The sequence below is a fragment of the Rhea americana genome, unplaced genomic scaffold (assembly GCF_003343005.1).
Source record: "Rhea americana isolate MKP2758 unplaced genomic scaffold, rheAme1 scaffold_153, whole genome shotgun sequence".
Lineage (NCBI taxonomy): Eukaryota > Metazoa > Chordata > Aves > Rheiformes > Rheidae > Rhea > Rhea americana.
In genome coordinates, this window is record NW_028185628.1 from 2,106,136 (window position 1) to 2,120,572 (window position 14,437).

Below are 14,437 nucleotides of genomic sequence, written 5' to 3' on the forward strand. Positions count from 1 at the left end.
TTGTAATGTTCATGGAAAAGCTGCGTGGTAAGAATAGTTTTGGTGATATGGTTTTGTAAAAATGATTACAGAATGATTAATTCTATTCTATCCATTAATGATTTCCATATCAAGAGTCATCTCTTTGTAATTAAAATGACAGTAAATAGTAGTGTTGATACCAGGAATAGGTCATCCACCTAGCAAAGACAGAAACTAATTCTATGATGTAAAAATCAATATGTTACTTCATTATTACATACTGCTACTTGTTGCTAAATACTACAGAGGGCTGTTCATGAACCCAATTATATCTTCCAAATATCATCTTCAAACTCACCGTTGAATGCACTTGTGCAAAACCCTGTGTATTCAGGTAGCAGACCCACAGAATAAAAATGAGCCATTTAAGAGATTTCAGTGTTTATGAAACTAACTATTTTGATTTCCTTAGAAAGTTTTGTTTCTCATGTTTTGCAATGAAGAAGTGCAACAAAAAGAATGAGGTCTGAACTTCCCTCTTATTCTTTAATCACAACCCAGAGTGACCACCTGTAGAGATCAGAGGCTTCATTACAGCTTCCTCTGACCTTCCTTGGCTCTTCTGATAAGGATGGGGTGGTTAAATTGTCACCCTCCTTCTTTGAGGAGGATAATGCCGATGTCACAACTAATCTGAACTTCCCTTCTACAAAGATGCTTTAGCACCTTTCTCTAAATCCCCTTTAAAAGTCCCCTCTGCTGTGATGCCTACAGAACTTGGCACCTGGTTGGCAACTGCCAGGCTTGGGCTGACTACTTGCGTTGGCATTCCTTTGCAAATGTTATTTACCTTTTACCTTTCAGTAAAATGGTACTATGGGGAAGGGATAATCCATTGGTTCTGTGTCTGAAAGCACCTGGTCTGCAAGTAAGCCAGTTAGTTGTTACTATTTGAATGTTTATTTGTCTTTAACATAGACGTTCACATAATAAATGTTTAATTTTAATACCTGTCGTTTCTGGGAGAACTATTGCGAACAGCACGGGGACCCAATATAGCAAATAGGAATTCAGCTACTGCACTCATCTGTGACATAATTTATTTCACTAACGGAAATCCTTCAGTGGATAAAAGCCACAAGCTGAAATTTCTGCTATGCTGTGTAGAGTCTGTGCTGGGGTGAACAGTGCATGGCCTGCAAGGACATAAAGTGCAAACAGTAGCTACCTCTTCCAGTAATTGCAGGAGAAGGACAAACCCAATTAATTTCAGTCCTTACTGGTTCTTGACTCAAAAAGGGAGGAATTTCTGTGTGACTACCAGGGAAGGTCTAGGTGCAAGCAAATAGTGCCGGCGCATGCATTTATCACTGAAGAAGATTATAGATGTAAACTAGGGGCAGTCTCTGACTGCATGAAATATTAATTCTGCCTGAAAAATGAAGAAGTATTTTCAGGCTTTCTTACCGTGAGGGTACAGTATGGGTCCCTGCTTGATGTGCTTCTGTTCCCAGCACGGTAAGGCTGGAAGAACAGAAATGTAATGCAATGAGCTGCTGCTCCCTCCCGCTCTTGCCTCAGTGGGACTCGGAGGTCAAAACAAACCTCTAAATGAACCTTATACAGCCTCACCCGTCATTTCAGATGTTACAAAAAGAACCAAAAGCCAAAGGAAATACCCACCTAGAAATATCACCGATATTAGACACACTAACAATTCGTGTGCGTTTGGACAAACATTCCTATTAGATTGTCATGTAAACGGCTTGCAGGTTTCTTTTATCTTTGCTCTGGACAAATATTTGCCTATCAAAACCTGAATGTTTCCTTTGAACAGTGAAGCTGGCTGACCTACATGGCCTTCAGGTTTGGTATTGCAGTTTGCAAAAAGCAGATTCACAGCTTAAGGAACAGTTTCTTCTTCCAGCTTTCTTTTTCAGTACCAAAACACTCGACACTGCCAAGCTATTCCTAAACTGAAGCTAACCTTTAGGCTAAATTTTCCCACACAGATACTTACAATGCTTTAACTCCTAACTGCAAGTTAAAGTGTATTTACACAGGATGCTCCAGGTAAACAGGAGCTCACTCTGCCCTTGCTTGGAGCTGGAAAAAAGTGGTGTGACCACGTTTAACACAGCACTGAGATCCAACTAACATACGGTGTCTCACAGCTGCCTCTAAGCTGGATTTATTAGCGTGATCCTAACACTGTCATGTGGTCATTTTTCAGCTTGGAGAACAAGCAGGGCAAGTTCACGTCTGCCTAGAACATAACGTGTAGATGTATCCAGTTCCTTCATATTCACATCCAAGTCTCCTCTTGCGTATTTAAATGGAGCCCTTCCTCCCCTTGGAAGCCTGATCATCAGCATTTCTATCCGATTCAGTCCTCTCTCCCCTGCTAAGTCTGCCTCATCTTGCCCTAGTTCTTCCCATTAGGTTTCCTAATGTCTTTTCCTACCAGCCTGTCTTTGGACCACTGTGCTGCTTTGGCACAGGGAAGGTGCTCTCAGAGGCAAAACATCATTCTCATGCTCATGATCGGCGTTTTGTCTCTAGTGCAGCTTTCCTTTTGCACCTTGACCAGGTTATTCCGTATTTCCTTCTCTGTCTGTAAAGTGTTATTTATGGGGTCATTATAGGAGCCAGCTGACTATTGGCAGGGAGATTCTCTAATGCTTTTGAAGATAACTAAGTGAAAAGGTCAGTAGAGATACTGACTTATTTTGCAGATAGGCACAAAACTATTTTGATTTCTTTCAGCTTTTTCTCTAAGCCAAGACTTTTGAGTACAAGTCCAGGCTCATATCTAGGATCCCAAACACAACTACCTCACGGCCAGTTATAAGTGACACTGGAAGCATTTGGTTTCCTTTGATTAGCAGCGTGATATGTCTGTGCTCTGTAGCATAGCTTTGCTGAATTGACCTGTCTTCAAACAGCCTAAGAAATTCTCTGCAAGTGCTTTCTTCCCAAATACCAACCAAGTGTCTTTTTCATTTAATAGTTTGGATGGAGCGGATCGGTGGAGCATCCCTGGGTAATGCGCACAGTTTGCAACAGTTGTGCCAGCCCCCAGGGAGCACAGGAAATGGGGAAAAGCACTGGCAGATTTGAGATGTGTGTGCATATGTGGGTGAGCGCTTCTCAGCCTAATCCAACAACTGCAAGGCGAATTTCACACGGAGGCTTCTGGCGCTTGTGCTGACGAACGAGGCTTTGTACAATTCAGCGGTTCCCAAGCTGTGGTTTGAGGAGCTCTTCCAAGCAGCCTGCGCAGCTGCTTCTGTCAGAGAGGAAGGGAGCATCTGCCAATTTAAAAGCATTTCTTCCAGTTACAGCTGAGTCTGAGCATTGCTTAGATTTTTCAGAGCATTTTAAAGGGGGTGTTTTCAGTATAAGATGCTCCTCCACAAATGTCTTTTGTTCTCGCCTTGTGTGTTTGTGTATGCATTTGGTTTAGATTCAGTGGTTTCCGTGCTGTAACATGCAGCTCAAACTGGCACTTGAAGGGGCAGGTATCAAAGAAGAGGTACAAGGTGCCAAAAATGCTGGAAAAATTAAAAGCTACTAAGAGGACAGAGAATACTAACATCTCTCACTGGAGATGTTACATCCTATTTGCAGGAAAGAAAATAGCTGTAGAAATAAGAGGCTGAGCTGTGTGAAGGACCATAATCAGCACACACAAAATTCAGTTTGTCTGTTTTCTTTTTCTTTTTCTTTTCTTTTTTTTTTAACACTGTCTCAGTGTTTTTTGTTTATCCAAGCATGGTATATGCTACAAGGAGACCTTCCAAAGGATCTTGTGGTACAAGGAAAGAAGACATTTATTTTTAATGATCTTACATAATATATATATACACATATGTATAAGCACGCACACACATATATATATTCACATGCATGTGTATGCAAGCATAGTTCAGTTAGAGACTCTGATTTAGTTGCATGATATTACCAGGTGCAGGAATGCAGAAGCCTTCTCTTTTCTTTCCAGGACTGTTGCTTCTTAGCAGGTTACCATCACTGATAGTTCCATAGGAGGATGGGGGAAAAGGTGTCCTTGCAAGTTGTTGAAACAAATTGAAATTTGTAGTCACTGTGGTAACTTAAGGTACTTAAAAAAAAGGGGGGGGGGTGATCTTGAGCAGGGTTGGTTTTGTCCTCACTTTCTCTTTCTACATTTTGGGAGAGCTGGCTTCTTAGCGAGATAAAAATGCAATATAATATTCAGAATCTGCTGGTTTCTCTACAATTTGGATTCAAAGCATATTTGTAAAAAGTCAAATAGCAACTGCTCTTTTAAGTTTTCTAGACCCTAAAAGTCTAATTCAAAACACAGTGAAGTCAATTGGACTCTTTCCACTGACTTCAATGGATTTGCAATCAAGCTCTAATTTACATAAAATGAACTACTTATGCCCCAGAGCATTAAATAACTTGAGAAGCCCTTTCTGGGGAAGGGTGTGCTCCCCTTCCTCTGAATTGTCAGGTGTTATTAGATCTGATCTTGTTAACAGCTGGCTCAATCACAAAATACTTTGTTGGAAAGCCTGTTTCAAATCAGTTTTTCAAGTCTCAAACTTGATAGCATTATGGCAGCTAATCTTCTTTTCCAAAAACACATCTGCACACCAATGTCTTCAGGAAAAGATGTTCTTCATATCAGAAACTTGATGTGTAATATGTATTTATTTATACATATATATATATATGTATCATACAAATACATGTACTTGTTTTACCTTTCTCTGTCTATGCATGACATTATTCATATTTAGTTCTAGTTGTGCAGGAATGTGAAGTGCTGTGCAGCAGACAGCATACTCTATGCCCTGGTCAGGAAAAGTGGTCAGAATTCTGACCACTTGCAATTACAGATAYTAACATCAACATTAGCTATAGCTACTGTGCTATACATTGCAGGCTACTGTGAGTAGGACAGCATAGTAATTGCATTGACAGAGTAAGGCAATGTTATAATATCACTACTAATTAATATATTGCTATGACTTAACTCAGGAATTAGCCTAACAATTCATGCTGTGTCATATTCTGAGTAATGCAAATTAATACATTGCTTTTTGTTTACATTCTCTTCTGCCTTCCAGAATGATTTGCTATTGAGCATGTATGCTGCTAAGTAAGTATTCAGTACAAAAAATGCAGTAAGAAGTTCTCTTCCATGAAGAGAACAATGTCAATATAGTTTCAGCTAATCAGCTGAAATGCATCCTTTTAACTACTTCTACGCAGAGGAACAGGTTTACTAACTAGCAACATGGCTGTTGAATTCCCTCTCTAACAATTGGCCAGTTACATCCCAAAACTAAAGTTTCACCTCACTTTTTGTGCTATTCAAACATACAGCAAACCTACCCACTTAACTTAATGTAATCTATTAGATGTTACAGATTTTCTTACTTGGACAAGCTTAAGCGAAAGCTGTCTTGCCAATGGCAACAAGGCGTGAATCTAGGAGACTCTTGGACTCCCTGTCTCTGCAACTGCCCTGATGCTTCAGAAAACTCAGTTTCACGTATTTTGGAGACTACTGCAGCAGGTGATGCCACACTGAGCCAAGAACTGAAGTTCATCCTTAGCTCTAGCAATGCTTGCTTTTGTCATATGGCATTAGCACTTCCATCATATGGCTTTTCATACTTAGCACTGAAAAACAATATCAAAACACCAATGCAAAGTGTCAGTGGAGATGTTTGTATCTAACCTTAAAAACCATCTTATGCCGGTTCTATTAAACACCAAATTTGGTGGGATTTTTAATACAAGACAGATGACAAAAATCTCTGTGAGAAGTTAAGTCTCTGCAAAGAGCAGTTCAGTCTCTTGGGCACAAAAAGTGCTCGCTAATAAAACCATACATCATTTCTGACAGCTCCACGTGTCTGCTAAAATAAGGGCATTAGAAATATTATGTGGTAGAAGGGTGTAATCTGTGATAYGATAGAGGAAATACACAAGTGAAGTCTGTAGTAACTGGCGTTCAATTATCTGTGAGACTGACTAGGACAAGTTTCTGCAGTGCATTGGCTGAGCAGCCCCAAGAAGGGAGAAGGTAGGTCTGTTAGCTGTGATGTATATTCTTTCACGTTGTGGGGACCATATTAGCCAAAAGGCTTCATTCCTTATGCAACAACTTATTTTTAAAGTTTTATCAATTATTGACCACTACAGGCTATTCATGTGTATGTGTCTGTATGTCTCAGAAATGTGTTTCAAAATATGGCCTCAAGCACTTTGCAGGCACTTTCTGACTTGTAAAATAGAGAATTTCCTCATCTATCAACAGCTATCACAAGCTCTCCATCCTCATACCTTTGGGGAGCTTTTCCTGTAACAGCTTGAGTACTTGAATGCATGAAAAACTGCTCCTAGGGCACAGGAAACAAGGAAAACAAACTGCTGTACTTATAATTGCTTCATTTTAGGYCTGATTTACATCAAYCAGTGTGAATAATGATGACATAACCAGTCCTAGAAATCAATGGCCGAGCCTGTAGAATGAAACGAACCCTTACTTGGCATTAGTCAACAAAACATGATTTCTTTAATCACTGTGTCCCATATCTTGTTTACTTCATGTTTTTTTACTTCAGTGGGAAAAGTCTGTAGCAGTATAATATTATTAGATCCTAAGAAAAAGGAAAGGTGCCATCTGACCTCTAGTGAAGTACCTTCTCAGGTAAGTTAATTACAGAGTTAACTGGTGAAGACAATGTTGCTGACGTCTGATACTACAAAGCTTCACAGTACTTTGCAGGTCAGCATGAGCAAATACCTGCCTCTGCGCAGAGCTGGCCAGATGTCAACCAGAGCCAAAGAAGAAACTGTGGTCACGGGCGGCTGGCATGACACGGATCCCGAGAGGATAAGCCTCCTCGGGCAGAATATGGACCGTAGCCCAGGCTGAGCCCTGCGCTAACAGAGCTGCRTGGCTTCTGGTGCGCAGGGCGAACAGGCAGAGGAAACCCTTATCAGCCTATGCAGAGCTGACACGTGCGGCTGTGGCCTTGCTGTGACCCAAAGTCCAAAGTCAAGCATCACGTCAAAGGAGGCTTCAGGGAAGGCAAGTAGCTGCACAACTTTACTCTTGTTGAAGTGTTAGGGTTCTGCTGGAGCAGTACAAAATTAAAGGGGGGCAGGCACTGACTGTTAATAGAGGAAAAAGCACGAGTCCTTTGCGGAGCATTTTGAAGCAGGAGCAAGCAATAGGCAAGGTGTGTTCTTACAGCCACAGCTCTCCTAATGAATAGCGACTCTTTTACAGAAAAAGCCAAAGGTTTTCTTGCTCGGTTGTGGCAATTTACATTCAYTCTAACTCTTACTGAAGCTCATGTTTTTGTTTCTATTTTCTTATACTTCGCAGTTTGATAAAATGAAGTTTGGTGTGGGAGGGCGATTTTTTCAGTGATTTTCATATTAAAGGGGGAACCCAAGGAAATCAATTTGTCTCACAATTTKTAAGATTCAATATGCTTTTCCTGAGGACTCTCAGGTGTCTGTAGAGGTTACGTGAGGAAGATGAAAACTAGCCCTTATAGAGCCTGCCTTGCTTCAGCGATGCCTCAAGCACTTAACCCTGATGTAGAMGTACTATGTGATGTAACTGGGACTCCCTTGCAGTAAATGAATTTTAACATATACTATAAGATATCCAAAGTGATATTTTGTAATGCATATCAAACACTTTAAAAATAGAATACAACTGGTTAAATGTAGGTCTTTTGTGACTTCAAATAAATATGTAAGAATCAAAAAAAAAAAAGTCTCAGGTATTTGCATCTTTCCTGCTATTTATGCCCTTTATTCTTCTTTAATACTTTATCTATAGAGCCTGAAACTTTAAATGGGAATTTATAAATGGCCAACTCCCKACAGCAAAATGATTATGAATGCAATGCCTGGAAGTTTAATGTGCTGAGCAAATACAGGCCAGGCAAGTTTCCAAGCACACACATATATAAAGACAGGGTCAGAAAATTGCTAAGTTGATATAATAGGAGGCAGCAAAGACACCACTTGTGTATCTGAACTGTGTGACAGAGTCTTGTCTGATCCCAGTAACATGAACTATGTTTGCTGGTGCTTTTTCTCCTGCGAAGACCCGTCAAAGTACACCGTATCGATATCMCACAAAGTTATTTTTACCCTTCACTAAGGGTTGCTGCAGCTGTTGTCAAAATCTTTCTTCCTCTCCGTCAAAATCTCTTTCACACACGCGTGCGCTSGCACAAACAGCGTTCTGCCGTTGCATAGGTCTCACAGTTGATACCGAAGGAAACTTTAGTGCCGGTTTAACACCCCGGGCCAGAGTGCGAGGCGGGCGCGTTAATACCCTCTCCTGGCGTGAGAGTGGCTGGCCACGTCGGTGCCTTCTGCGCTCCGCGTGTCACGGGTGATCGCCCTCCCGCGCGCGGGCGCGCGCCTTTCCCAGGCGCTCGCTGATGGCTGCGGTGTTGGGACGCGCCTGGAGAGGGCCGGCAGTGCCGAAGGAAGCTCTTCGGGCGCGTCGGCGGAGAGTGAGCACCGTGCACTGAGATGTCGATCTTCCTGCAAGTCAGGGTCATTTATAAAGGGACATGTGACACACCAACAAATCCATTAAATAGAAGAAGTTTATGCTTTCTTGGAAGTGCCATTTTTGTTGCAGAAGAGTCACTTTTCTGGTTTWAAAAGTGTTCTCTTTTTTACAAAAACAAGGACTACCACGCACGGACATGGTATTTAACAGAATCTTGTCTCATCGTAGCAATATGAAGTATGTTTGAGAGAAAAGAGAAAGAAATTGGAAAAAGAAATAGCCCAAAAGCAGTGTATTTAACCTACGGCTGAAGTAGGCTGTCTCTTCCTTCTGATAAATTCTTAATGACAGACAGGTTTGAGGGGAAGTTTACCTTTGGAAGCTCAAAAAATTCCCTGACATGACAGAACTGATCTTCTCTTGCAAATACCCTTCCTAATTCTTCTCCTCCAGGGATAAGCTAAACATAATCTTTGTTCCAAAATATTCAGAATTTTTTTCCAAATCACACAACATCCACGGGCTTTAAAACCCCATTAAATCAAATTATTCAAAATGGAAAATCTTCAAAGAACAGGTTGTAAGTTTTTGCCAAAGGGAATTTGGGGGGATGTGAAGGAAGAGGGAATAAAAAAGGATATTTTTCAGCAAGCACATTCCAGAAAGGCACAACAGACCTTCAAACGGTAAGGTAAACAACTTAAAGAGAAGCATTTCAAATTTCTGGATAACCTTCACCATACTATTAACTGAATGGCAATGTTAATTGATCAGATTAGACCATTTCAGAGTTAAAGAGGCATTAATTACTGGTTTCATTTTTTAAACAGAGAGACCGGATCTCAACATGTTTGTTCCAAGTGAGTTGGAAAGATTTTGCATATAAATGTACTTTACAATTCTAATAAACAGTTTTTAAAATGAGAATTGTTTTTGCTCATTTGCATATTGTATTTTCATGTTGCGCACATCAAGGAAGTTTCAACTTCCAGGAAAAACTGTTGTCAAAAAACCCTGACAGACATTTCGGATCTACTTCATAACGAAAACAGGCCCTATCCTGTGCTCTGCTTACATCCCTGCAGATTAGCCTTGGAATCACTGGCACATTTTTGAACCCTGAAWATGGCAACAGAAGAATAAAGGTTATTATAACTTAGCCTGTTAAATGATAGAAATTTTCATGAATGGATACCAGAAGCCTGACACTATGTATAGGTCAGGCACAGGTAAGTACTGTCTCACTTCATCTACATTACCCACCAAGCACGCACAAACCAGGTCTCCTCAGAAGACTGCAGCCATGTTAGAGCAGTGCTGTGCCCGTGCAGATGTCCTCTGCTGAGGGTCTCGGTATATTAATTTGGGCTCAGCATTGTAATGACAGGGTGGACTAGACCTATGTTGTATCCTGTGGGTGCAGATTATGGCGAGAAGAGGCACGCACTGCTCTGCAAGTGGCCACATATACACACTCCTTTCTAGTCTGGCAATTCATAAATTTGCATTAAATTCAGAGGGTGCACTTCTAGTTGCAAGGAGGTTCCTAGAAAAATTCCTAGTGACTTCCAGGATTTTAGCCAAGGGATACTCCAAAGGCTCTGAGGAACACAAGGACTGCACAGAGGTAGCCGGGACACGTGGCACGACCTTAAAGCACTCACCTGCGTGAGGCTAGGCAAGTCTTCCAGGGTTTGACTGAAGTTGGGATATCAGGTATTACCAGCCCTATCCTGTGAAGACGTGTGTGTTATGAGCTTACCTTCTGACCCTGTTGAGCAGCTGTGTGATCAAGGGAGACAACAAAGCATTTGCCTACGTCTTTGGAAGTTTTAATTTCACATATCGGCAGGCATCATCCCAGGATATTTTGCTCTGGAGATTTTGTGAGGGTTGGTGACTAGTACTCACAATCCTTCAAAGCTGCAGACAAACGAATCCCACTAAAAAAAAAGGTAACATACAGCAAATCACTAAGGTATTTGAAGAAGCTGTGCTAGGGCCTCACCTCACAGATGTAGCGTAGGACATACAGTTGAAGAAAAACTCACTGTTTACTGTAATGCAGAGAGCTAGGGCAGAAAGCCATCAGGAGACCAGAAGCTGAGTATATGGCCCTGTCAGACATTATCCCCATGAAGCAAGAGGTCCAGAAGTTGCTGGAAGATGAGGGTTGCACTGGCCACTGTGAGGCCATGTATCTGACCTACTTCATCTCACACCAGCATGTTCAGGGTGGTCATTGCTTTCTGGCACTTGACCAATACCCTTGCAAAATGCCTTCCTAGGAGAAAAGAAACCTGCAGGCTATTTTGCCTATAGGAAACGCATGAAAAACTTTGGCATTTCAGCCCGTCCGACAGTGAAGCTGCCTACTTCCTGGGAAGGATCCATGGCCAGAAAATCTAAATAGAGGCAAATGCATAAAAGTCTCCATGCTGAAAATAGAGGGTTTAACGTTTTTTGAGGACGACTGCTTACGCTCTGTCCTCCTCCAGCTATTCTCAGTTTTCAAAGACTGGTGGCTCTTAGCTCAGCATGTTGTTTTGTGAAATCCATTCTCACGTGCCCCACTTGCTCTTCTGTACAGAGACCCTTGTTATGTTTACATCCCGTAAGTGTAAGGTATTGCAGACTTGGTTGTTGCATCTTGCTGATCTCCGTTCTAAGCCTAGTTCTGTCCATTGGGGTGGATTCCTCTCCATTTTATGCATGAGAAAGCGGTTTAATCCAAGGTGCTCAGCTCTGAAGGAGTGAGAAGAGCCTCACCAAAGGATGGTATAGCCTTTCTGAAATAGCTTTCTAACGCAGAAAAAATGAATCATTTTCTCCTCCAGTATCTGCTGCTTTACTTTGGCTCTAGAAGGAGTTTAGGCAACGAACTTATATTAGACACCTTATTTCTGTGTGGCAAAAGTTAGCTGAGATGACTCCTACCTTCTCTTACTAATAAGACTCCTATTAGTAAAATGAGGCTAATCAACAGTGATAGGACTAGGTAAGAACCAAAAATAGATAGCGATAATTGCAAAAGAACAATCATTTTCTATCAAAATATAACCCTGACTAAGAAATTTACAGTGAATTGGTGTAAGATCTCCTGAATTATATCAGGGATGTTGCTCCAAATAGGTAGATATTATTACAAGCTTATACTTGAAGTCTTCTGCTCTATTTCTTTCCTTGGTACTTGCTCTTTTTTTTTTTTTTTTTAAGCTAGTCAGCAAGATTCAGTCTCATTTTATAGTACTGAAGTATTTTAAAAATAGGGGATAGCAATAGAGGAAAAATGTAATCTTGGTGGTCATTTTCTAAATATTGAATGCCACATATGAAGAAGCATTTTAGTGTTTCCCAAACTGTTGGTTTGGGTTGCTATTTAGCGTATTTCCAGTCCGATGCTTAGATTTAAAAATAGGGGACACCAGCAATTTCAGATCTCTCTCTGCTGTGCTTAGCAGCTACTGGAGTTCGACAGATGTTTGTTTGTATTTGAATATAAGAGGCCTATAGGTTCTGGGAACATGCTGCAGATTGATTTAAATGTATTGAGATACTACTTTGACTTTTTATTACTTCTTTAGTTAGGAAGTGATGAGACTCCTCTGGGCTTGCCTATAGCTGCAAGATCTAAAGTTATCTAGATACATTGGGTGATTTAAAATGTGAAAAGCTTCTGCTTCTCCCAAACGTAGTTACCATTACAGCACCACAGTAACTGAGGTGATTGTGAGTGACTGGAACGCGATCACTTAAAATCGTTTCTATCCCTATGTCTACAATAACAGTAATTAAATAGCATTTGCTGGACAGTGTTTGCTTGGTAGATACTGGAAGAGGACAACTCCCATAGATGCAATTTAGCAAACTATTAGACCAATGTGAGATTAGTACTTGAAGCCACAGGAAAATGGAAATGTAAAGGCCTGATCTAACGGTGGCTGCATACTATCACAAAATAAATGTTAGCAGTGTTGTTTGCAATATAAATGAAGCAGCAAGGGAGTATCATAGCCCATGATGGCATATAGTTACACCTGTAGGAAAACTGTGCACTACAGCAACTGTGGTTGCTCTAGTTGGAGTTGGTTTATTTTCTACTGGAAATGAGAGGACTTGATTCCTTATTAATCAGCCTGTCTCAATTGCTGGGAGCTCTCAGAGCACAAGGTCATTTTTTTACTCTGACATCTAAACAAGCGAGAGGATGAAAGGCTGGTTCCCAGCTCGAGGAGAGCCGTGAAGCTGCATTGGCAATGTCATGTTGCTGTTCCTATATGCGATTTTCTGAGGGAGGTTTATGCAAGGCCCCTGTATCCAAAAAGGTCCCTGTTTACTAGCATGGTCTAGATTGGAGGTGAAGGGGAGGGAGAAGTAGCGGGGAGGACCTGCCTCCAGGCCCTGGAGCTTCTCCAGCAAGTTAGCAAAGGGAGCCAGCAGCTTGGAGCTCTTCTTGGCCTTTGTTCCTTCTCTAAGGCCAACAACACTGACAAAAATACCCAGTTGTTTCCTAAAGTCTGAGGGCCCAGACTGACACAAAATGGGCCGGTACATAAACGTGCATGCACACACACACAGGCATAAAGTACATATGAGACTACCAAAACATGTTCAAGAGAAAAAAATACATAACTCTAGGCAGCCATCTGCTCTGTCTGCTCCATGACTGGCGGGTCTGGGAGCTGTGATGGGTTAATGCTCCAGGCTGCAGAGGCAACCAGCAAGGTCTGGAGCACCAATGCTCTTCCTGCCGCGAGCATCAATGTTCTTCCAGGGTGCCAGGACTGAGGCCAAGAAGGAAGAGAGCTGTTTTAAAGACAGCATCAGGTGCTTCTCCACCTGGCTAAGCCAACCCATCTTCTCATGGCAGATACCCATGTGGAATGTTTTCGGCAAGGATCGCAATAGCAAAAGCACAGGGCTCACCTGAATCAAGCAAACCATGCAAGGTTTTATACTAACCCTTAAATGCAGTGGATGCCCAAGGAGGACCAAGGATGCCTTTGCCATGCATAAGTAAGTAGTTTGCTTCTTGTGCTTCAGCTTTTCCTACCATCCTGGTCTCGTGGGTAGAGGTAGTACCTATCTTACCCCTTGTGTGCTTGCAGAGCATAACAGAGCCCACCGCAATATTTTGACCAGAGTGCCACGGCCCCCACGTGTAACACAGCTTTATCATGACAACGCTATTTCATTCTCGGAGGCTACGCTGCGTCATTTAGACACTGTGAACTGTGAAAAACTGTGAATAACAAATGGGAAGAAATGAAGAGGATGGTCCTCGCTTGGAACAAGCAGCTTCGCAAGGAGGGCGATGAACACAGCCTCCTTTCGGATGCATGCGAGTCTCCCTGTCAAAGCCTCTAAGCAGCTCTTGTCTAATAACGTACCAGCGCTAAACGCAGCTTTTCCTGCTGTGGAGGCACTCCTGAGGGCTCTTTTTCTTCTTCTCCCCTCTGTGGAAGTTCTCGGGTATCTGATAATAGCAGAGCTCGCAGCATTCCCCCCCCCCCCCCCGGTGGGAGGTTTCTTGCTTCCTTTCTGCACATCTGCTTTGTCCATTAAAGTTACAGGATTTTGTGTCTTTGAGACCCCCCCCTTCCCCCGCCCCCAAGTAGGCTGCAAGTGTCCAGCAAGTTTAGAAACCAACTGGGAAGAGGGGCAGGCAAAATCATGCATGCAGAGATAATCACAGTACCGGTTTCATTTCCCAAAACAGGCTAAAATGAGGGTATTTTAGACTGGTCAGCAACTCTGAAGCCTGACTAACACGGGGCCAGTGATTTCTAGCACCCTAGGTGGCCGAGCGAGGGAAAACCGCGCTGCTCGGCGCACCAAGGCACCAACCTGATGCCTGCGGGTAACGCTCAGACGCCTGAGAGCGGCGGCCGCTGCGACAGCTGCGAGGGCTTCGCGGGCAGCGCCGCA